The 26350-nt window shown below is 39.3% G+C and overlaps 1 protein-coding gene across 2 annotated transcripts in view; it reads left to right on the forward strand.

Annotated features, from left to right (window-relative positions):
• TJP1 (tight junction protein 1) overlaps positions 1-26350 on the forward strand; it is a 164207-nt gene that overhangs the window by 26470 nt on the left and 111387 nt on the right. Inside the window, exon 1 of one of the 2 annotated variants that reach the window (XM_035553844.2) lies at positions 11598-11724. The exons of the other annotated variant lie outside the window; for it this stretch is intronic. The gene's annotated coding sequence lies outside the window, so the exon portion shown is untranslated. Of the gene's footprint in view, positions 1-11597; positions 11725-26350 lie in introns of those variants that run through there. 2 annotated transcript variants of the gene reach the window in all.

A 26350-nucleotide genomic window follows, 5' to 3' on the forward strand; every position in this document is an offset into this window, starting at 1 on the left:
ATGAGACAAACTATATTTTATCTGAGACCACCTGTAACTTTACAAAATTATCTGCCTGTGTAAAACAAGACAATATTAAATATACTATGCAGACTTCACAAATATAGCTTAGTGCTGAATCCTATTAGAAAGGTTTTTAAGACAATGCTTTTACCACAGAGGAATATCTCTACGTGTGACTGAAAAATCATTCCATTTGAAATAATCTACTCACAGGAAAGAAGAAACAAACAGAATTTGTTGGTATATAGTCAAGTATGGCTATAAAAAAGTAGGAATATTTCCATAGGGAAGCCTGCTGAAATTTTCTTAGTAAGCACCACTTGCTTTTCTTCTGTCATACTGCTGTATTTTCTCCCATTCTCCAAATCTTGCGCTAATTAACCTCCTACCTGCCTTTTCTCAATGCCAATTCTCATTGTCTCACACCATGTTCAGTGGTTGAATCCCCTTCCTTCTGTCTTATGCTGGCTGAAATCCATCTCTCTGCATGCTAAATATGTTAATTAATTTTCTCATACATGGGACTGATAAACTTTTTTTTATCACACATTTTGGTCATGTAGCTTCTTGCAGAATACATGTACTTTCGTGTATGTTCTTTAATAACACAGGAGAATTAACTTAAGAGGCCATAGCTCCAAATATATACCTCTCCATCTTCTTTAGAAACTGAAAGCATCAGGCAACCAGAAATGCATCGTGAAGCAGTCCACATTCAGTTGCATCTCTGCTTTCCCTGTCCATTTTGAATGCCTTCAGAATTTTCTCTTAGAAAACGCAGGAATGTAAAGGAGATTAGATTAGACCTTAAGCCAAAGTTTTACTACCCAGAACTGTTGGCAATGTTTGTGTATTCCTGAGATGCAAATATCTCATCTCCATTTATACTTTCTCAAATTTCTGCCCTGACAACTTCCTCTGGCACTGAGTTCCGTAGTTTAACAATATTTTAAAAACACATTTTTTTTAAATGATTTTTTGCAAGTTTAGATATCTCCTTCTGGTAATCTGAGACAAAAGATTTTTGTCTTTGTACCTTTGTACCCATTATGAGAACACACCAGTTTGTCCTGTTGTGGTCTTTTTTCTCTCTCCATAAAAGAGATTTTTCTATGCAAACTTGTGTCTTTCCTCTACAGCACCTCTGGTTCTGCAGTTCCCTTTTTTAGAAGGAATGACACATAAACATAGAATGCAGGTGAAGACACATTACTGATTCCTTGAGGAAATTATCATATTTTCAGTGTTATTTTCCATCCAGCTCCCTATATATCTTAACTTTTGTGTTACCTTTTTATTTTTTTTGGCACAACAATCAGATGTTTTTACTGAAATTTCTACAGTTAAATCGATGGCCTCGAAGTGTGTTTGGAATTCTCCTTCTGAATATATATATGTGTGTGTGTGTGTATGTTTTCATTACTTGGCATTTTTGGCATTAAGTTTTATTTGTCTTTATGTTACCCATTCAGCTTGATTGTTTGGGACTTCTGAATCTCTTCATGATATTTTTGGTCATGACTTGTGTTAGTCATTTTATGTCAACTCCAGATATTTTTCATTTACTATTCACTATTCTTCTTAGGTCATCAATTAAAATATTAAAAAAAAAAAAAGGAGATTTAGTCAGAAGTAGTGTGGTGAAAATCATCCATTTATTTTCATTTTTCACTTTGTAGCCAGGTTTTACCGAACATGATAATTTTATATTGGGCCAAAAGGTTGCATCACATGTAAACAGTGAGTATTTACCAAGAGATCTAAAACATTGACATAGTGCCTCAGTGCAAGAAGGTACTTCTGTGAAAAACACAGGTTACACAACAAGTCTTGAATTATCTTGAAGCATTTCATGTTTTAAAGGATTCCACTGCATATTTGTTCAATATGCTAAGGAAAGATATATTGCAATATTTTTTATTCATTAGCACCCAGCAAGCCTGCAGCCCTACAAATGCACTTTGCAAACATCCAGAACCAAAGTGAGCCGTCTCACTGATTTTCTTTTAGTTGCTCTACCACCTGCTTCCTTGCCTCAAAAGAAAGGAAACTGCAAGTAATAATATAAATGCACAGTGAAGTAAAAGAAAGCATTAACTGAATGGAAATCCTTTAGTTCAATTTTGTCAATGCCTACTTCTAATCTTACTTTGCTGCTTTTGTCTTTTTATTCCCATGTAGTGTTCAGACCTCATTAGTGCTATCTTTCTTTGCTTTTACTAGCTTTTCTTTAAATCCATTGATACTCTAAATGGGATTAGTCTTTCTTTCTGATGTCCAAGAATGAGAAGGGAATCCTTAGAAGTAGATTTTTATGATTTGAAAATCAGGATATTGCTCCCACTAATAAAAAATCTATTTTTTAAAAAATCATACCTCTCTCATGTGGGAATTGAGGTGTCTTTGTTAAGAAGATCTGGCACGTGAGTTATTAAGCAGAGAAGCTTTTATACATCCTCCCTTTTTCCTCATTTTCCTTTGGAGTTTGCTTTTGTGGAGGGGTGTTGTCAGGCATTTGCAAAAGGGAATGCAGACAAGTAACTAGGGGTAAGTGTAGATTTTCACAGATTTCTTTGGGTACATCCCATCTGCAGGCACAACTCAGGACTTATTAAGGTGCAGAGCACTGCCATTTGCTCAGTGGTTTTGGCAGGAAGAATGTGGTATATCCACAGCAAAGGTTCTCAATTAGTCCATAGGTTTACTGGTGCTTTCACAAGTACATTTAGCTTGAAACTTTTATTTATTCCCCATATATCAGTGATGCAATCATAAAAGTAATCAGAAGATGTTAAATTGTTGTTTTAAATGGTTGGGTTAAAGGAAATCCTTGAAACTGCTTACATTTTTTAAGGTACACGTTTTAAATGTGCCCATTGGCTTTGCTTACAGCATCTTTTTGCAACATGACAAGCAGCAGACAATTGGAAAGACCGGGAAAGACAACTCAATTTAGAAGCACAAAGCTGCTGACTTGCAGTTGCTCTTTACCAGCAGGGAAGGGTTTATCTCATTACTATTCCCTTGAGGTCTAAGCCCAGCCCACATGCATACCAGAATATTAAAATATGTAGAGAAACTGTTTCAAAACCCTTCTGAATCAATTTTTCTCTCATCCTAGCTGGCTTCATTTCTGTTTCTTGGCATCTGTTGGGTTCCCATTTAAACCTGTAATTCTTTCATTTGTGCTTGTTTAGGGAAAACCACAAAATCTGCTGACACAAAAGCATTTTGTTAGTCATATAAGTAAATCTTCTTTAATTGTCAAATTATGTTCCAGGTACATCATTTTTAGTGTCACTTCAAGGCTTAAATTCACACTGTATGCTGGAACGCATCAGCATGTTGTATAGCATGGGTCATGAGAAAACCTGCACACTGTCTTTGGAAAGATAATTTACCGTGTGTCTCTTATTCTGAAGTGTAAATCTTAGACTGTGTAAAACAAAACTGTCTAAAACTGTAAATGAAAGAAAACCAGAGACATAGAACTAGGGGATAAGGGTAATTTCTGCAGCAAATCTCCTTTTCTCCTTTTGAGTTGTCTAGTTTCAGAAAACAAAACATTTTCATTCCTCACACTGATTTTTGTTCAATGTTTAGGGGGGTAAAAATCCCTGTGATGTTTTGTAGAGAAGACAGAATTTGTAACAGCATATTGTGATGGGAATATTATAGCTACTTAGTGAATCTTTCCACACTGATACATATAATGAAAAGTGGTAACAATATAGTTTAAACATTTGAGTTTGTTATTCATATTTGTACAATACTCCGTGGACCCTGCAGAGGTCCCTTCCTGGTGCACTTAGAGAACTGAAAGGAGGAAGAGCTTTAAAAATAGTAGGATGGGAGCACAGCTGGTCTGGATGGTGACCAAACATCTCAGAAGCCCTTGGTGACTCACTGTCCCAGCTGTCCCAGCACTCCGATTCCCGAGCAGCCACTCTCCAGGACAGCCACATGGCTGACCCTGTGATATATCAGAGCTGACTTGAGCTGCTTCAGAGCTATATGTAGCTCAAGAGCCACACGTTGGTCCCTCTGGCATAGATTGTTCAAGTTTGTTATGTCTTATGGCTGTTGGAGACACTATGTGGTGTGTTATCACACTACATTATGCAGGTTTACAAGGCAAGAACCATATCCCTGTGACAGTCCCTGTGAAGGAATTCGTAAGAGTATGAAGTCTAGATACTTCACATTTTTCAGAGTATCTTTTCATGTGTCACTTCCATTCTACAATGAAACTTGTTTTCTAAAGTTCAACTTCAGTTCTCAAGAGGCATTGAGCTTTTACTGACTGACACTGATTAACACAATGACTGACCTTCTGTCCAACTGGTTTCCAAACCAAATTTTTACTTGGAATTTAATTTTTTTTTTTGCTTCTGCTATGTGTAAGATGTTATAGCGGTAGTGTTTTTATTTTGTATCATATCACACCCTTCTTTTTTCACTATGACAGAATAATCAATGCAAAACTTTCCATGACTTTCTTGCTCCTTGTTCCTCCACTTAATGCTGTGATTACATTGCAGATGTACAGAAGACACAAGCACTGGGTACTTTTCTGACTGTAAATGTCATTTTTCTTACTGCCATCACAATTGCCTCATGTGCACTTTTTTCGTTGATGCTGATTCTTACTGACCTTAATCCCTCTTCTGAAGAGAAATGCCTGTCGAACCTTGTAATACTGTCAAAAAGCGTGAAGTTCAGAGAGCCATAGCCTAGTGATGGAAAAGTCCTGTTAGGTCATCTAGTCTGTCCCTTGCCAGCATGAGATTCTCCACAGGGATACTCTCGAATGTTTTGCCTCCTCAAGAAAGGTCTGTCGTTCTTCAGCTGGAAACCCAAAGATGTTCCATTGTCCATATAGACATCCTGTTGCAAGATATCTCCTCTCTTCAATTAAATTCAGACCTGGAGAGCACTCAGGCGATAACTGAATGTAGATCCAGTACATCTACATGTGCCTGTGGCTGCGTGTATCATATGGCAGTGGTGTATCATATCCAAAAGGCATGAACAAATACTGGCAAAATATCAGCAGATACTACCAGTGTCTGAAGGGACACATGACTGAGCAGACTAGCGTCCTACTTCTGCACTTGTAGGCAATTCTTGCCAAGAAGCTGGGTATCAGTGACTATTTATTAGTATAATAGTATGGCCGCCGTCTTGTCAAGTATCTCAGTATTATCTTGGGTAAAATTTTGAGCTTAACAAAACTGTATATTTCTTTCAGGTTGTCTTGCCTGCAGAGTAGCATGTAAAGCTGTAGGTCTTGCAATAAAAAGTTGCTTGTGGTAATAGAAGATCTTAACTAAACAGATATGGAGTGGTTTTACTTGAAAGCTTTATTGCTGACAGCAGACTCAAATGAATTATATACATATGCCTCGGAGTTTATTTAAAATAAATGCAATATATACCTATAAAAGTGGAGAGAATCTCAGTTCTTTTACCTAGTCCTGGAGTGTAAGTCTTTTAGTCTGCTGCAGACCATGGTGACTGGAGGGTTTGGAGCTTTTAATTTAGGAGAATTTTGTACATATAGTTTTAATGGTCTTATTTGAACTACTGAAGTGTTTCTCACAGAATATCCCCTGTTCTTTGGGGCTGTAAGGAGCATGCTGTCAGACCTCAGTGGCCAATTTCTAAGCTGTAGAGCCAGTCATTACATGTTCAGTTTGTAAACTGTCTGTTCTAACTCTATACTAGCCCGTCTTGTTGCAAGCTGTAAGGACAGTGGCTGCCTTGGATTATTAAGCATGTAATTACTCATTCATATAACTGTTTTTTCCAATGTAGGCAAAAAGCCTTATAGGGATATCTACAGTACAATTTTTTTTCTGTGGTGGTTTGGTTTAGGTACTTAGCACAATACAGGAAAACTCATGCTTCAAAAGCTTAGAATTTATGATAGAATATATAAAGTGCCTTTTTTTTCAATATTTTTGTGTTATTAGATGTTCTAAAAGTGAAAATAAAAAGTTCATGAATGTAAGACATTGTTTAATTATGCTGAAGAGAATAACAATTATACCAGAGGCAAAAACAAACAGCTTTTAAACTTTTTTTTTTCCTCAAGTCATCTGAGAAGACCATGTCTACCTTGCTTTGTATCATCAAACTCATGTTTTGGTGAGAACTACCTCTTGTTACATCTTTCAGGACTGAATACTCTGACTTGCTGTGCACTTTTCAACATAGCTCATAAACAGATTCTAAACCAGTGATTCATACTAAAGATAATTATTAAACTCGTTGTAAGGAAACACTGAACATTAGAGACAACTATTGAAAATATATCTGTTCATATATTTATAATGAAATCTATGTTTGCAGTTCTCATGAGTTATTGCATTTATTGAGATAAGTGGTGTGTCAATTCTCTGATTGTCTATATCACAGATTCTACCCCCAAAATCCCTAACAAAACCAGTATTTGAAACTGAAATATAAAACTCCATAGGGGGAGAAGTATCATCTCATGCAGAGCTAAGAACAGTAATGGGAGTAAGAGATGGTCTTGCAAATATAAACTGCTATCTCATAAGAAGTAACAAAATCTGCATAGAATTTTCTTAAAATGATAACTATATCCTTATCAGAATAAGAAAAAGAAAGATTAGATTAAGGAATATGCCTCAGTTTTGGTAGTTGTCGTTGTTATAGAAAAATTTTCTTTCTTCTACCAGCTATGATTTGAATTTGCTGTCCTCATGAATGTTGTAAAAATGGACAGGGTTTTGAAAACTCAAGTTCTTCATTTATTATGCACTCTTAAAACTTTGAGAGCAAAGTAGTTATTTGAAACAAAAATGTCATGTAATTTATGAAGTTAATGGAAGGTAAAACTTTTGACATTCCTTAAATTTTAATCCCTCTGTTATGCATGTGATTTCATGTGATCTCTCACCCTCTGAGAAACTGCTTCATTATCTTGCATAACAGTTTGGCAGATCTCCATCTTTGCTGTGCTGAATAAAAGAGTAGTGTTTCTACCAGCTTAAGTTTGAGAATTTACAAGATGGAGAAGGAGCTCCAGGTTTAAAATCCAGTCCTTAAATAACCACTTTGTTAGAAGCCAAAGTTTTTTACTGCAGTCATGTTGATATTAATAAGTATGTTATAATTGAGTTATTTTTGTAGGAGATGAACTTTTCGAAGAAATGTTTGCAAAATATTTAGAAGCTGTTTCCATTCCTAAAATAATGAGCTGGTGCTATTTTCCCCTTCCTTTAGAGTCTACACTTATAATATTGATTTAATTATCTTATGTAGTTTTCAATTGGTAGTTTTTTTCTGGTCAGGACACTTTCCTAACTTTACCACTGTAAATGGGATAACAAACAGATACCTAGTGTCATGACAATTTTATGCTGTCATAGAGTTATAATTTCTTTTTACCCAAAGAAAGATAATGTTCATAGTTTATTATCTAACCTCTATTTCTACATTTGTTTTTTTGTTTTCCTGCAGAGTTTAAACTCTGACATGGACATGGCATTTCTGTGGGGAAAAATCTATATTTAAGACATATAAAAATCTGGGTCTATCAATTTCAGTTCAAAATTTTCCTGTACAAAGAATTCCCAAAGAATGGCAAAAGCTTTGTGGTTTTTGTAGGCTCCGAAGGCTGCACAGACTGACTCCTGTCTGCCATGCGAGAGATCTGAGCTCAGTGTCCAGAGTGAAACTAAGCTACAAACTCACTGCCCGTAAATCACATCTAGGATGTTGCATTGAATTGTTGTTAGACTGTGATGTCTGACAATGCGTGTTGGAAATCATTTTAGTATCTAAAAGTACACATTTAGGCTAGGTACAGGAGGTAACATATCAATCACAGTTCTTATACAGTATCTATCTGTATATCAGTCAGTCACTTTATAGACAACACCAAGCTTAATGTGCTTGGTCTGGATCAGAGAACCAGACTAAGGCAAGAGGCCAGGATAAGGATGGTCCTGTCTGACCCATTATCTCTGAGCATCTCTGCACACACCAGGCATTTAATCCATGGAGGCGATAGTTAACACAAAGAGGAGGGTTACAAGCATGTAATCCCAGAAAAAAGAGAGAAGTAGATGAAAATAAAGCCAGAGTGAATTCCACCAAGAAACAGAAAGTAATGATGGTATCTCAGAATGAGCATCAAGAGCAGAGCAAGGCACTTATCTAAATACTGTGTATATGGGTGCTTATATCTATCTGGATATGTGTGTGTGCATGTGTGGAAACTGGCCGTCACATGGATTGGCTCAGAGTGCCAATGTAAAAACATTTATTTTACCAGTAAACAAATCAATAACAATCACTAAAGGTTTCATTAGATTAATAATTTACACTCATGTAATGGGATTGATTTAGTTATTGTGGATGCACTTGAAATTGTTTCAGCCGCACTTATACAGTTTTAATTTAATTTAATGAATTAATGGATGAATCTAATTCCTCAGAGTGTTATTTAAATTGATTTAAATATGTCTACGCTGAACTGGATATGAAAATAGTTTAATTAATTTAGAACACTACAGTAACATAAATCACACGTACAGCCATAGCAGATATTTCTGTGTACTCAGAAGCGATGTAGTATCAATTCCAGGCACAGTACTGTTTCAAACTTTGAGCATGACCACAGAAACAGACAGATTCTTTCATTCTAAAGACATCCTACGCAAACCATTATCAGGTAGATTTCAAAATAATCAGAGACTCTGATATAGAAATGTTGACCGAGATTTGAGTACTGCACAGATGACAGCAGTTGTTCCCTAAGGACTCAATCCACTCATCTGAAATGACTGTATCCACTGCTGATCTAGTAAGCTTAACCACCTACACAGGCTTTTTGCTGTCTATGAAGTAATCAACACACAATTCTTCCATTATTGCTGCATTAGCTGCAGAGTTGGAAATTTCATCTGCCTCTTAGCAATGGAAATTGGAATCTTGAGAAGAACAGATTTGTACTTCTAATTTACCACTTGATTCCTGTGTTCTGCTAGACTACCGTGGTAAGTGAGCAGTTCCTACAAAGAAATGGAGTAGAAATAAAAGCCAGTGAACTTTAGCACAAGAAGGCGAGGAGGAGTTTTGTCTCTGTAACTGGAAATAGCGATGCCCGCTTGTTCTCACCACCCTGGAGTTAATAATAGCTCCACAGGTACATTGCAAATATAAGTGAATCTCATGGTGTCCCAAAGTTGGGTTTGGTTGATGCTGCTTGATATTATGTCCCCCTTCTCTGAGGTGAGCTTGGATCATTTGCACCCTTCATTAGAGGGGCCTTTTTGATTCCTCAAGGGATTTTTCTGCATACTGCTTTCAAATGTGTTGTCAATTCAAGCAGCCCTTTGCCCCCTTCCCTCCCCTTGTCCTCACAATTTCTTCATTTATGCTCAACAAATTAATGCAACTCTGCTACTCTCTTCTGGAAATACAATAGCTATTCCTTGTTTAGGTGTGAAAGACTACCTAATACACACATAAATAAAGCCAAGTCTCTGTATTTATATTCATAGAACTGTCTATTAATACCTATGTGAGTAGTGTTACTTTACTACAGCAAAAGGATGAGCTTCCTTGCAGTATTGTTGATGAACTGCTGGTATCCTTAGGATACCAAGGAAATGTCAGTTAAGTAACACTATCTAAACTTGCCGACAGAAAAGTGAAATACTGGTAGTAAGACTGGTCTTTTCAACCAAGACAATTTGCCGATGGCTACACAGAAAGTTTACAGATATGACAGAATGAGCCCTGATAGAAGAACATGCCATTGGGACCCACAAAGGCTCTAAACATTTTATGATATATGCCAACTCCATTTAGATTTTCTTTTGAAAAAAAAAAAGGGAGGACAAGTGGATGCAGCAGGCTGATGGAGTGCTGGATTTGTACTTTATGTAAAAGAAGGGATTTTGTGATGGGTGTGTTTGAGGGCATTTACCGCCCACATTCAAGAAATAGTTCTGACTGCATTCACATTTCGAAGATAAGCCAAAATTGTTCTCTGAGGAAAGGTACATGGCTGCAGACAATGAAGTAAAATTTAGGCTATGCATGTGTCATATGTTTGTGAAACTACCGAACTAGAGAATGGAATTTTCAGAAGATTGAAATATTTTGTGTGCATTTCATTTTGTGTCCATTGAGTCAAAGAGTGTAATTTCCACTACATTTTTTCCCATGTAAAGTCACCGAGAAACAAGGTGCAGCTAGTTTCAAAATGCATCCCTTTCAGATGAGCGTGGAGTGAGCTATAAGGTGTGAAGGGAGTAAACATCCTCTGGTGTTTGTTTTCAGCAGGGAAATAGAGCCAGTGGCAGAGATTCTTCTGCATAGGTGGGAGCTGGAGCTGATAGACTAGTGCTGAGTGAGCTCATCTACTTCTGTTTCTGCTTTTACTCTACTTTTGATTGTCAGACTTCTTACATTTATCACTAATGTACGTGAATTCAAAAATTAAAATTCTTGTCAAAAGGCAAGACGTCACTCTTAAAAGTACCTTCCTTTGGATCTGTCGGTTGATGACTGAGTAGTGGGTGAATTTTTTCTAGGTCATTTTAGCACATGAGGCAAAGATCTTGCTGATGTGTGATTGCTGATTACTTGCTGATTACTTTTTGACCTGTGACATTTTATCAGCTAGAAGATATCCTTCTTAATTTGACTGAAGTTGAGTATCCAAGAGGTACGAGACATAATTGTGTATGTGGCACATTGAGGGAAAAGATTTTTAAAAAGGAAGAAGATAATCAAGGGCTAAGAAAATGTTCTCTGACACGAGACAGTATGGAGAAACAGATTCTAAATTTAGATAGGTAATAAAATAATGCTTGCAGCAAATAACACTGAAACATCAAGAAATGATTAAACAGACTGCAAAACAGAAAGAGCCACCTTTCAAAAGCAGCCCTGATCCTAGCTGCCTTACAGGGAGAATTGTTCCTGTAGAGCACATCCTCCTTGACAAGAACATCTACTGTGATGAAAATGGGATGCAAAAAGCGACTGGTCCCCTTCTGCCCGACACATAGATTGTTGCGTGTGTATATGTGTATCATTTACACATGCCATGTAGGTAGTGATACTAAGTGCCGCATGCTGGTCGGTGTGGTCAGTCCAGAAGTGCACAAAGAGGGACCCTCTGCTCTTGGGCTGTAGACCGCTCTACCTGTGGCCCTTGTCTTTCAGGTGCCTGCTCAAGCCTCAGAAGCACGCTACGCTTTCACTCCATCTCCTATCCCTACGAGAAAAGGCAGGGACTAAAGCAAAAGAAAGCCTGGGAGAAAAAATGGTCTTCCTATGTTGTAAATCTGACTTGTGTTGAGCCGTGCAAAAGTACCTGCTGAAAACATGCCAAGAAGTACTTCCTTGCAGCAAGTCCTTATCCATCTTAAATACACAAAAATGATTGAAATCCCATTTACAAACAACTATATTGAAGGCTCTCCTAAAGGAGAACCATTATGCAAACCAAGACATACCACACATTCCTGGCATTCTCCCTGTGTTAGTACTACCACCGTTGGTCACTGGGAGATTTGGTAAGGAGCGAGAGGAGCTGGGCAAGGCTGTGTTTCAGTCAGCGATGTACTTCGTGCAAGACTTCGTATCAAGAAAGCTGCATGTCAAGAAATGTCTCCTAGAACAGTAGAATTGTTGCTACCAGCCTGCCAAAATGAGTCCTAGTAAGGCAAGGTAAACAAGTCCAGTGAAAGCAGAAAGATGACTTTTGCTTTCCTTTTATTATTCCCATAGGAAAGGGTGGAGTTGTGGGAATAATAGTCCGTGTTCCCTTTAACATTTAGAGACAAGGTGATCCCACTAGCAGAATAAATATCCTGTGTTCTGTTAATGTCCCACAGTTTGTATTTCAGCATGATTTCAGAAGTGGAAATTTTTAATTGAAATTTAAGTCATTGCAGGTATTTTTATGGTCTTTGTATAAGAGAATAAATAGCAGGGAGCTCAGTTACAAGAAGCGTGTCATAATCTTTAGTTTCCGAGTGAGATGCTTAATATGGTTTGAAGTTTTGAAACAGATTATAGAAGTAATGTTGTGCCTTAATTAATTACAGTTATGATCTCTAGACACTGTGGTAGAAGTAAATCAGGTTTAGGTGACAGCTGTGGAATATGAAGGACTTGTCCACTGCTTTATTTAGCTGACACCTAAGACTGTCTTTTAGGATTAGCAGTTTCCCATAATGCTGCACATTTTTTGCTTTGATTTGCATTGCAATTGGCTGCAGATAGTTTTGTACCATAGGGCCCACTGGCATATGCTACATTTCTTCTGCCTGCCAGGGAGATCCTGTCAGTACCGGTGATGCAGATGTTTGAACCATCAGTGTTTAAATCAAATTCAAAAATGTAAAAAATGGAAGGGGGCAAATTAACTGCCATAAATTTCAGTACAACTCTGAGAGTGTTGGAAGGGAGTTTGTTCCGCTCTCAGTAAGAGCGACCTGGTGATATAGTCACAGTTGCACAGGTCAGTGGGGAAAGCCTGCTGTGCTATTAATGGCCTTTTTCCTGTAGTCCCCTCAAAGTAGGTCTGTATCTTAGAACAGGACAAGCAAAATCTTTTACTGATGTTTGCTTTTTGTTCCTTTAGTTATTTGATTCTCCTGGGTTGAAGCCCCGTTTCAGTTTGCAGACACCTCCCACTGATGTTCTGTAGTCACACAAAAGAAGAGAGTTTTTAGAAAGGCACTGGCTGCTCACACAGTGATGCTCTAGCATAAAGCTTTATGCTTTCCAGTCTTACATAGAAAGCATAATATAAATTCCTGTCATATAAACCATAGAAAGTTATATATGCTAGGTTAACATTTTTAGCTTTCTCTAAATTCGTATGCCTTTCTTTCAGTATGCTTTCAAATGTTAAATGTAGGAGAGAGGCTTTGTACCCCTCATTTGATTTTTGGGAACCAATTTTTACGTTATTTGTTTGTTTCTGAGAAGACTACAAAGGAAAATGTGAGAACAGTCTTATGGTGCACTGCAGCTAGCTGGACGAAAAATTAGCTAGTATCTGCAGCACTCTCTCGGTTCATTTTTTTCTATGATATATCTTTCAGATGATTGCTCCTCTTGTAGAATTACTCTGTAGTTTTCATTAAGGAATAGTAAGAAATAACACCGTTCTGTTCACATAGTGGCTTCCTTGCTGAACAGTCTCGGCATTTGGAGCCTTGCCAGTTGTTTGGCCACTGGAGAAAGAAGTCATGATCTGGACTGTAGCATACTTTTTGAAGGTGACTTCAGTACCTACTAGTCAGTCATCTTTATTTTGTACAAATATAACCACAGATGGTAAATATATAATCTCCTTCAGCCCAAGTATCAGTAACCCAGGAAAAACTCCATCAAAATCAACATAGATACAGAATCTGAGAAAGCAAGCTCCCTTTTTTGTATCAAGCCAACTTGCCTCATCAATAGCAAAGTCTTCAGAGACTGAAAAGTAGCTGTACATTAAGGAAAACACTAATGAAACTGAGTGTTATGGTGCCATCTAGCAATTCCCAGCTTAGCCATGTTTACTCTTATTAGCACGGGTAGCATTGAGAGACCTCAGCTGGTGGTAGGGTCTAATTGTGTTAAGGGCTCTAATTGTATATATATGTAGTAAGAGGTCCTGCCTTGAAGAGTTTACACTGTTAAATATAAAAGACAAGGAACTGAAGGGAACATGTAAACAGTTGTTCTCCAGGGCAGTGAGAAAGGTAGGAGTGGCAACCATCTTCTGACCTCCAGGCCAGTGGTCTGTACACTAAATGATGAATTCTCAGGAAAAAAGTTTAAAGAGTAAATTTTTTTTGTTTTGAGAGGGGAGATACACAAAAATCGAAAATGTTCCTAGCCCTTTATTTTAGACAGATTGACGTAGAATGTCTCTGGCCTTCCAGATGTACTTCCTAGACTTAACTCCTGACGATTTATGTGTGCACTATGGAATATACATTAACAACAAAAAAGCAGTTATGGACCTCAAGTCCTTCAAAAAAATAATCAAAGAATCGTCAAGGCAAGCGAACTTAGCAATTTTTGAGCTAACAGGCCTAATTAGTGCTCAGTTTGATAGTGTGATGTGGTTGCTTGAAAATGTTAATGGAATGTAAGTAAGGTTTTCATAGGTTTAGGAACATCATGTACTTATACAACAGCACCAGAAACACTTTATGCTACATAGGACACAGAGATGTTAGGCTTTCTGCCATTTTTAAAGGATGATAAATAGAAATTTTCTACCAGAGAATGTGAAAGTCTTGAAAATCTGATGATACATTGGATTGAAATATTTTGAAATACATTGTTAACATAAATTATCATTTCTTACTCAGAAACTGGAATGACCATCGTCTTTTAAATACATGCCAGAGCAGACAGTGTTTGGATTGAGCTTTGATGGAACATTAGAAAAATCCTCCAGATGGCAGAATAACTATTTGAATGTATGTACGGTAGATGGGGATATAGTTTTATCCCTCACTAATAAACATTCCTATTTTGGGATACAGCTGATGCAGTAGCTCTTTGATTTTTATTTGAAAGCAATTTTGGTATGAGCCCGAGGGAATTACACTGTTTGAGTAATATTTGCTTGTTATGTTTGGGTGCTGGCTTACCTTTTTTCTATTCTTAAATAACTAAAATTCAGAATCAAAATTATTTGGATGTGTAGTGGCTCGGAAGATGTAATTAACAGTACAAAGAAGATGGATATATTAGGAGTCTGTGGGATGCTTCCAGGGTCACATTTCACATTCTATTTGTTACAGCGTGGCAACATTGGAAGGAAAGCTTCAAAATTAAATAGACCATGTAACAAATGCTGTTTTGACATTTATCTATTACTTAGTGCACAGTAATTGCAAAAAAGAAATAACTCTGCTATCCCCTCAGAGATCGCGCTTGCTTAATACCCACTTGATGAATTTTCTGTGGAATCATAACTTTGAGACAGAATTCCATCTTCACGTGTTTGGATTTTTCCTGCACCTAGCACCTATCTCGGCTTCTTCAGGACACATCTCTGCAGAATGCATATTCTCTCTGTATTGTCAGGATTTCTCATTCATTATCTTGTAATATAGACTTAAATTTAAATAGTGGAGGTTATATCAAGAAATTATTAAATATATTTCAAGTTTCTTCCATTTAATTTTTGCTGCTGGAAACAGCAAAAAAAATGAGAATTTTGTAACTCCCCAGGTCCTTACAGATGATCAGCAAATGTGCTGCAGATAAGTGGTAGTCCATGCACAGCAGAATGAGAGCATTGTTGCCACTTAGGCAACCATAAAATGCATACTCCTTAATTTGGGGAGAGGCAGCAGATACATGGTTGCATCCTTCTGCTATTGTTTCTCAGCCCTGCATGACGGTAAATGATTTCTAAAGCAGCATTTTGATAAATAAACTATGAAATACTCTTGAAAGGCGCTTGTTCAGAGTTCTCCCTTGTTTAAGTACAGGAGTTGCTCTGAGAGACATTTTGACACATCTGGATGCACAGCATGTTAGCTGAAGGCAAACAGACATTGCAGTGATAAGGGACAGCTGTGCCCTGCTGGCTCAGCACACTGGGGGCTTGCACGAAAATGCTGACACTGCATCATGACCGCAGTTCCCAGGTGATCACTCCATTGCCTGTGACATTAGAAATCAGCAGAAAGTTGGCTGAGAAGTCATTCATGCAAATGCAGAGAGAGAGAAAGCAAAAGAGAAACCGCAGTTGGCTGTCGGGAGGGGAGGCAAATTGCTAAGTTTCTCCATTACAGGAGTTTTAGCTAGTTCATTCATCAAATAAAGGTAGAGGTAAATTCAGAGTGAGTTGTATGTCTGAACAAGCACTATACCCCAACATCAAGAAATACCAAAAAACTACTTTAACAATTCCAAAGGAAAGTTCTAAATTGCAGTTCTCTTTTGAGAAAAATAAGGGTCTGGCAAAGGAAGGCTATTAATTTAAATGTTTACTACAGAGAGGTGCTACCATAATGGTTAAAAAGGTATTGACTTTTATTACCCTATGTAGTAAGGGTAATAAGATAAAGGGTAGTAAGATAAGGTAGTAAGATTATGTAGTAAGATAAAAATTTACAGTATAGAATATCTCAGAATTAAAATTAGAACTCAAATAGTAAATAGTTAAAAATTTTAAACTCGATGAGAATGTACTCTTTCTTTTCAAAGTGTTTGCTTTTAGAAATGGAGTTAAATAGTGGAAATACTACATTAATTGTATGATATACCTCAATGTAAATGAGATCATTTAACCATGGAAATCTCCATATTTGGAGATTATTTGGAATAATAATTCAATATTTATTGGATATAATATTTGGAAGTTAGGAAATAAGATACTTGTGAAGAAAACAGGAAAAGCCTTTTAAACTATTTTGAAATACATTTGCTTAGAAAATATTGTTGTAAATGCAGAACAGGAAAGCTAATTCTTCTGCTTAGAATTCTTGAATATTTATTTTAAGTGTTCAATTTAAAATGCAAAACTCAGACATTTCAGTTATTATTCTATGGAGTTTTAACTTGTCCTTAGTTATCAGCATAAACACAAATGACAGACGCAGAGCAGGCTGCAGAATTCTAGCAAAGGATAAAAGGCAGTTCAGCACAGGAGGGGAACGAGTTAAACCCTGTTTAGATAAGTTGGATATATTCAGGTTGGCAGGTCCCGATGGAATTCATCGTGGACTACTTACAGAAGTAGCTGAAGCAACCTCTGAAGCATTAGCAATTATCTCTGAAAACCCGTGGAGGATGAGGGGGAGAGATCCCGGTGGGCTGGCGATGCACATAGTATAATAATACGTCTCTTTAAACAGGAGAAAGAGAAGAGCTGAGGCATTAAAGACAAAGGAGCATTGCTGGAGTCAGCAGGATTCTAGGTTAACTTGTTTAACAATCAGTTTATAAACTTCTTGAGGACAGTAAGGTGGTAAACACCTCACATGTACCTTTGTGATGTACAAATGATATCCAACTAATTTTTTTCAACAGGTAAATAGCCTGTTCCAAGTGCTGTTATCTGTCTGCCTTTAGCTTCGAGCACAACTCCATTGGCCAAAATACAACATTTTGATTAGCAATCTATGCTGGTAGAAGTAGAAGTAGAAATCCAGTGTAAAACTGTTCCAAACCACATAGCCAGTGCACTGCCATACACCTGGTTGCTGTCAGAAAGGCTAACCAGTGCAGATGGGGTTCTAGGAATGTTTATCCTGCCTCCTTCGTATGGTTATAATGAAAGTTTGTATGAGGGAGCAGAGCATGCTTCCAAAATGTCTCGATGACACCAAACTGAAACTGCTTCTACGTGCTTGAAAGGCAGGTTGGAATTTGGAATGATCTTGAATAATTGAAGAAATGGCCTGAGATCAGCAAGTTGTAATTCAGTGAGGTCAGAAGCAGGGCACAGGATTAGAGATATAAAGGGCTTTGTTTCTAGCAAAAATGACAGACACAGGTCAGTGCAAAATCCATCAGTTTGTCTTAAACCCCTTCCTATTTCATTTAAGCTAAGTCATGAACTACACTTTGTGCTGAGGTGCACACGCACAGGCCGTGTTGTAGAAAGTTTTGAAAATATGTCTGACAAACACCTGTAGGGGATGCAGTTGTGTTTATCCCAACTCACCGGGTGGGAAGGGGCTAAATCCCACAGAATTTTAAAGAGATAAAGAGGCATGGGTTTGGCCTGGAGGAAGGGTCCTTGGGGCTGCCAGTTGAGCCCTACCCAGCTAGCTGGTCTCTCGAAGTGCTTTACAACCTGTCATTCTGTGGTCCTCTGATTATTGAAATGTCTTATTCTGTCGTCAGACTTACAGGCTAAACCAGCAAGGCCTATGTAGACTTCTGTCTTTATGGTTCATTGACTGAAAGAACTATTATGATCTGCTGCTTTCTGGTGGGTGATAACGGTGGAGCTGGTCACTACTTGGTAGGGAAAAAGAGCATTTTGTCAGTATCCTGGTTAAAATTATAGGTGCGTTTGTATATTTTCCTGCAACAGAAAATATTTCTTTTAACATGGAGAAGTTTAGAATACAAATAAAATTAGATTAGCTATTGTTACCATTGGTGAGATAAATGTCTTTCAAGTATGAATCTGTATGGCAAGCTAATTACATCTCTTATGTATGTGTTTTCCGTAGCATTAAAAAAAATCATATTGCAGCTTAAGGCAAATTGTGACCACACCTCATCATTCTCAATGGCTGACTTATAATAATGTCTACAATTATGTTTGGGTGGAAGCCCCAGCAGGGTGCCCCATGCAGCGTGGAGCTGGACTCTGCAGCCGTGCTGAGCTGGGAGTTGCCCCGCAGCAGCTGGCACCAGGACTGGCCGTGCAGCTGGTGCATGCCGGCCAGGGCCGTCCTGCACCGGGAGAGATGCACCAGTTCAGACTGTTTGAGGATCTTATAGGGACCTGCAATAGGGGCTGTCAGTCCATGCCATAAGCTTGTGGAAACAACTGAATCCATTTTAAATCATTGGGGCCAATCTACATAGGCTAGCTGCAGTCCTGTGTGTTTAGTATCCACGTGGCTGTGTAGATAAGCCATCAAAGGGCAGGCTTATCCTTGCAGTTTTTTTGATTATACTGGACTAAAATATGTGCGTTGAACTCCCTCATGTGAATGATGTGAATATCATGTCTCCTCTGTCTAGCTATAATATAGAAATATTCCTTGTTACCAGAGTGGCAAGCAGGCATTTCAAGCAAGGAGTAGAAAGAAGCCTTTTCCTAAGTGATATTAAACCTTTTTTAATCATCCAGTGCTTACAGTAAACAAAGTGTTAGGATGTTTTTTCTATTCAAACTTCCAGCACAGAGTATTTTGAGGAGGGGGCGAACATCTTCAGAGATCACAGGCTAAGGGGCTGGGCAAAGCTCTTAGTGAGCGGCTTCGTCACAGCATGTGGAAATACTGCGTCTCCCTAGGACAGTGTGGCTTCCTAGTCATGTACTATTTAAAGCAAAAGGGCTTTTAGTTTAGAGTAGGCAGAGCAATTAGGATTCCCCTAGAGGGAGGTATGTAATTATTTTGGAAAATGAAAAGCATGGTCAAGAAGTTCCTTTGCACGCTGAGCTGTTTTCCCTGGCGTTGAGAGGATTTTCCAGTGTTTGTTTTATAGTCTTTAATACCAGGTGTTGCTAGTTCCTGGCTCATCTTCCTCTAAGGGGTCAAAAATCCTGCAGAAATGGAGACGACCTCTCACAAGTCAATGTTAATAGCATTGATAATAGTAGCAAAGATGCTCTGTAGCTAGTAGAATACAGTAGCAAGTCTTATAATTTCTACATGTTGATGTGTGGGCAAGCACCATCCCTTTCACTGACATGTTGGGGTTTTGCTCAAAGTTAGTCCCAGCAGTGGAAGAAACTGTTAGTGATCTGTTGAGCTGTTTATTTTGTTACTGGTGAAAAATAAGATCACGATAAGCAAAAACATTTCCTGGAAAGAGATGGCATATAAAAGTGGAAGTTGAATAGAATTTCTTTCTCGAATGATGTACTTGAAGTGCTGGTGTAGAAGATAGTTGCCTGATACACGTTTGCTCCTGGGATGTTACAGAGTTCTCAGTTTAAACACTGCAGGTGAAATGGAGCCTTGCAAACTGCGATACAGAGCTCCAGGTGGAAAATCACCCCCGCTCCCAGGCCAGCGTGAGGCTGCTGGTGCACAGCGCTGGAAGCCCCCTTGCGCCCTGTGCCTGCTCCAGGGCCTGGCTAACCTTGCCTCACGGGTGGTGGCAGGCCGTGGGTGGCTACCTTTCTGGACATTTCATCCCGTTGTAGATCCACCAGCCCTGGGGAAGGACCGAGCAGAGAGGAACCTGCTGCGACTTGCAGCGCGGGCCCCAGGGTGCGTTTCTGTGCTGAGAACAGAGCCGTCCCGAGCAAGTGCTTCAGTGAAGGCAGTGCGGCTCAGTGCTGTGAACTGCGTCCTGGATGGCTCTAGAAGCTAGAAGAGAAGCCCGTGTTATGTATTGTCTGCGGCTGCAGAGCCCAGCTGCCGGGTCAGCTGAGGAAGCAACTGTTTCCTGGGCTGAGTCCCTCAGTCCCAGTGCTCGTGTGATGCTGTGACAGCCAGTGAGGGCAGCGGTACTGAGCAGCCAACATGGACACGCATGGCCGCGAGGAAGGAAAGACGTTATATTCATCATTTCCCACTGCATTTGCAGAGCCAAAAAGTGGTTTGTAGTAATAAGGCACAAGCTTCCATAGAGCCCCAGAAGATACCTGCGTGTAGTTAACTGAGTCTGCAGAGCAATTTCTCTTGATTGCACTGAGACGTCTCGGATAGAAGTAATCTAAGTAGCAGGATATCCGTGTGGTAATGACTCACGTAAAGAAATCTGCCTAATTCTGCTGGATGCAAAATTTTATTTTGATTTCATGTGAGCAGATGCCTCTGATTACCCTGTCTGGGAGTAATTGCTAGCTGGGAGGGGGGCTCGGGGCGCTTACCTGGGTCCCAGCAACTCAGAGGAAGGAGCTAGTGGACAACTTAGGAAAGAAAATGAGTGGCTAGAAGTGAGAAAGAAGGCCGTATTCTGGAGAAGAAATTTGGAAGATGACAGAGCCAAATGGCAGGAATGCTGAAGTGGAGAGAAAATCAAGTAGGCACCTTTCTACTGACCACAAGCCCACAGCTGTCAAAAGCAGGCTGCATACTCCCCCATTGCTTCCCCATGGTGACAGATGTCCTACTTTTGCAACTCAAAAATGTGGTCTTGCTAACTTATGAATTATACAAGGGAAAAACACAAAAATCTCTTCACCCATCGCTGAAAAGAAGGTACCTCTAGGCTGCAACATTGTCACTGTTTAATGGTGCAGGACAACTCTATAGAGCACTTACGACTTCAGGAAAATGTTAAGCATGAGATAGCTATTCATTTTCCAAAAATGACCTGGCTCCTAACACTCTGCATTGCATGCATGGGAACACAGACCACGTATGCATTGCTTTACGTGGCCATGCATTTTCAAGGCATTTTATGCTTAATTTGATTGAAAACAGTACCTTGGTGCCCTCTCCTACGTAGACCTGAGGGAAAAACTGACTTACTGTCATTGCTGTGAGCAATTATAAGAATAGCTGCACCTTCTCCCTGCTGATCTTTTATACAGATAGATAGCCAAGCACATCCTTAGGAGTTTGAACGGACCAGTGAACTACTTTTCCAACAGCTCTGACTGCACAAATATATTTGCTTTGATTTATGAAAATTTAAAATCTTTGGGGCAAATGGGATCAAACTGTATGCATACTTTGTAATGGGTTTGGTTTTGTTTTGTTTTGTTTTTGAATTATTTATGTCTTTATCTGCAAACAATAGCAGCAGCATTCATACTCAGGAAATAAATTGTTCAGTAAAACATGTCCTGAGTTAGTTGTCTGCAGAATAAACTTTCCCCACTCAGAAGGAGGTAAAAATACTGTAACAAAAGAAGTTTAGAGAAAATATTTGAACAGAGAAAAGTACATAGGAGTGGCAGACCAACCCTGGAAAATAGCACAGTACTAGTTTCTAGCAATACACCAAAAACTTGGCAAACATTCAGATCTTGTGGCTTGAACTTGGGTGGAAATGATATTTTAATGTAACTGCTTTTTCCAGTTACATAAAAAGTAGCAAATAATGTTACAAAAGGAAAAGATGGATCAAACCCAGTTCATTGAACAAAGTGAAAAGCTTTAGACTTCCTTTACTTGCTTTCATAATAGCTGATGCGTATTGATTCACATGTATGGAAATAATTAATTCATCCTTTTTTCTCTGGCCTGCAGAAGCATTTTTATTTTAAGTATTCCGGTACATAAGTAGCAGAAGGTTTGGATGGACTCCTCTCCCCTCTGGCCTCTACCCTGTCCCCTCCCCTTCCTCTCTCTCTGTGACATAAACCCCATTTACATACCCACATCCCACACAGTTCCACAAACATGGCTTTTTGGACCATAACAATCTGAAGGCTGTGCTGACTGTGCCATAGACCAGCATTTTCAGAACTGCTGAATTGCTACATTTGCTTTCCATTTGCTGTGTAAGTACTAAGAAATTACTGCTTTGCCCCTTCCTTCACATTCTCTTGAAGTTAAATGCTGTACAAGGTTTCCTGCAACCCTAGAAATGATTTCTTTGCACAAGGCCTGGTGGGAAGTTGAAACAGTTTCCAGACACCATTTACAGGATGAGGTGATGGCAGAGCTTTAGGACTAAATGGAGGTGCCAGGCACTAACTAGTTCACGGGTCAGCTGCTTGCTACACACGCAAGGTGGACAAGGAGAATTATCCTTGCAGCTTGTCTAGTGTAAAGTTTGTTTCCAGTAGTCAGATGATCTCACTAAACATCTCTCTGTGATGTACATCGTGTAATAGACCAAAAGACCTGCAAAATGCTTCATTTTAGAGGTTTAAGTTTTACTAATTCATCTGAAGATGAATTGTGTTAGAAGTCTTGGTCATTGTTTCTGTCAAAGTAAACACGTCTATATAATGCAGTGAATGTATATAACTGTAGGCCCTGTCACTGCCAGCTGTCTTTTGGAGCTTCTGATAAAGATTTGATCAGGACAGCCACCGTGAGGTCCCTTTCTGTGTAGGTGCTGTACTTGAATGACCTTAGAGGAAAAAAAAATCCTGTCTTTAAATGTTCTCAAAGTATGATCTTTTCACTCTAATTCCTTCAATGAACCTATAACAAAAATAACCTGCCATTCTGTAAGGTTACTGGTGCAGACAATTTTTGCTGGATTTCAGCTGATTTACAGAATTCCCTCTCCTCCCTTTTTGCTCAGAGCACATGGTATTTCTCATAGCAGAGCGGGCTCAGACTGTTTTGAAATGCAAAGCTGTGTGGTTGCACATGTGCATGTGAAAGCAGGAATGCTTACTTGCCAAGGGATGGAAATGCATGACAGAATGAATGTGCATTTTTAGTATAAAATTGCTTCTGCTATAGCAAGTCAATCTGTAGTACCTAAAACTTAAATGTCCTTTTCAGGAAACCAAGCAGTGCAAGTGTCTCCCGCATCTGGAGCCTCTGTCTGTCTTGCAAACCATGCTGACGCCCTCAGAGCTTCCTCCAGAGCACTCCCAACTTCTTTGCCTCTGCATGCAGTGCCACACAGTAACCAACAAGTTGCCCAGAAGCTGTGCAAAGCCAGCCTGTTGTACATATTCCAGTCATCAAAACATAAAAATTCAGCTTCTGCTATATTATCATTTGCATATTTGCAGAATGCTTTCTCAGGGCTTTGGCCTGTCTGGCATGGAGAAGGATGAGCTGCTGCACTTCTTTCCTGAGCATTTCTTTCTGCAGACTTTTGCTATAGGATTACAAGCTGGCAGAATAATGCCTGACAGGAATTGATAAAGGATTGCAACATGAATCCCTGCAGGGCACATTGGGGCAAGTTTGTTATAGGAACAGTCTTCCTCTGTTTACATGAACAAAAGCTGGGTTTGACAGTTTCACTGATCAGCAGCTTTGAGAGTGTGTGAACTCTCTGTTACTCAGTGTTGCTTTTTCTACATTTTTCTCTATGGTAGCAACAGTCTCTCTTTTGAAACTGTTCCATTTCCAAGTGTTCTCACCCTGATCCTCACTGCTACACAGTATTTCCCAATGCAATTTTATATCACTTAATTTGATCACTGATCTAATTAAATTTAATTTGCCTTGTACATTGAGTTATGAATGAGAGCAAGTGAAGAAGATGAATGTTGTGGAAAGTGTGTGTGGTGATCGTAGCTTGGTTTTCATATACTTTGTGCTGAGATTTATTTCCAGTTATTAGGTAATGATGCATTTAAAATGAAGCTGTGCTGGGGTTGAAAGCAGGCTACCCAGCCTGGAGCTGAGACAGGCACAATTCCGATGGTAATGTCTGCTAGGGTTATGTTTCAGCCTCGCTGTCCTCATCAGCCTTGCTTAGGGGAGCTGATACGTTTCATTCACATAGCTACTCACCATTCAGTGAAGCTGGCAAATCCCTGCATCCTATTTCGTGTTGAAAGAGTGCATTTTATTTTCCAGAGATCTCGGTCCAGGATTTTGCAGAGGCTCAACGTTGGGTTTATTTTGCTCATGCTATTCATGGCATCCCATGCAAACGAGAGAAGAGACTCTCATGTTTACAGGGTGCTCTCTGCCCACAGAGCCCACCCGAACAGCCCCGCTTCATAACAGTGCTCCAGGGAGCTCCTGGCCCCAGAGGCCAGAAGCACAGCACGTCCTCAGCCCACTCTGCTGGGCTCCCTCTGGCTGGTGGCAGAATTCACATGAAGGTTTCCAGCCCGGAGCAGGCGGAAGCATTTTCTCTCCGAGAGTCAGATGGTGAGCATACAAATTAATTTATGATCGTTACTGTGCAGTCTTGACAGACCGCTGACTCACGACACAGGAATACAGCTGTGGAAGGTCTCATCGTGGTTTTAGACTGGTTGACGTGCACTGGTATCAGTGGAGTCACATTGCATTTATGCCAACATAAACATAGTTTGATGGAGGCCCACTGAGAAGGTAGATTGAGTGGTGAATTCTACATCGCTGCTGACATCATCACAAAGATTCTGGTTCTTCATCCAATTTTCAGGATTACTCAGATCATCCTGACTTGTCTAAACTCAGAGGAGAAACTCTTTTTGAAACATGAGATCTTAAGTGACTGTCAAGATAAGAATGTGGAGAGGAGCAGGGTTTTTTATTTTATACTTTGATTTTAAAAAACATCTGAAAGACTCTTTAAACATACAAATACTGCTTCTTTGCATATTCTCTGTTAGTGATTTTGTACTTGTGCAGGAGTACTTGTAGCACTGGGCAGGAAGAAATATAATCACAATTTAATGTGATTTTTCATCTATTTCCCCTTCTTCTCTTTCCCTTGCTTTTTCTTTCTATTCCTTTTCATTCCTTTCTTCCCAGTTTAGGGTGTGACTCTTCACAAAATTATCATCTCTGACAGATAGAAAACAATTCTGTGACAACGCAAAATTGGAGGGCTAGCTCAGCTATTCCCGATCTGTACTCTAAAAATAATAATTTTCCTAACCATACACTGGGAAGATTTGCATCAAAATTAATGGGAAGCGCAGCAGCATTTTCTGTGGCAGCTTGGTCAAACTTTAAGTCCAAATTAGAAATGACTTTAATCTATCACTCAGCTTCTTGTTATTTGCTTTTCCTGCTACACCCGCTTCCGCCACTTGGAATTATGATTAAACAAAGAAGTAGCAGAATCAGTTATGGCCAGAGATTCTTATGTGCCCCTTCTCTTGCTTGACTTCCTCTCATTTTTTGCTGGCAGTCTCAGTGAAACAATTGTAACAGAAGTGGCTTCAGTCACCATGCCTTTGAAAAATGCCTGCTGCTTCTAAAACGTTTCATTGCAAGTGCAAAATCTGTAAGCCCACCTTCTGTTGTGCAAGGGCTGTGATTTTGAGCAGCTTGACTGTGCTGAGAGGGAGAAAAAGCTGCAGCCGTGGAATTGCCACCTCAAATCAACAGCATCAGAGATTCAGTTCACAAACTTCATCTCCCTAAGAGGGGTGACCGACATGTCCAAGTGAATGCTTACACTCCATACCTGCACAACATTTCTTTTCTTGTCCAGTATAAGTCATCTGCAACGTACACAAGACTTTTCATAAGAAAGCTATACATCCACATCTCTGACATGTTTCTGTGGAAGAAAAGTTTTATTCTTTTCCTAGTGCCCATTGCTATAAAGAGATATATAGCAAATTTGAATTGGTAGTACTGTCATAAATTGTACTGTGATTTCCAGATAACTTCCACAGGGCTCTGAAGTGCTTGTTGGATAGCCCTTCAGCCCATCTGCTCCAGGCTCAGTTCATTGCCCAGTCTGCACACGTGCAGAGGGAGACGAAGAAGACAGCAGAGAACCGATCCATTCAGCCAGTGTTGTCCAGTGTCTGGCTCTACACGCACAGCCCAACCCACAGTACTTCTCAGACTCAGAAGCAATTTCTTACAAAGGACAGGAAATTGCACACGTCAGGAGAACTGTGTGTTCAGAAGACAGAACCACACTTTGTAAAGGGGTAGAGGGTGCAAACAGCTGACATTGTTATAAAACAGGAGCCCTCATACAAAGTTTTCACTGACAAACACAAGTTAATGTCTTTTGAAAGTTCCCTTAACTTCACTGGAGGAAAAATATTGTTGTTCTTAGTTGAAAAAAACATTTAAATATAGTGCAGAAGCATTGTCACTGGTTTAACCCAAGGACTAAACGGCAAGAAGACCCAAAA

This window comes from Cygnus atratus, chromosome 11, assembly GCF_013377495.2.
Source record: "Cygnus atratus isolate AKBS03 ecotype Queensland, Australia chromosome 11, CAtr_DNAZoo_HiC_assembly, whole genome shotgun sequence".
Classification (NCBI taxonomy): Eukaryota; Metazoa; Chordata; class Aves; order Anseriformes; family Anatidae; genus Cygnus; species Cygnus atratus.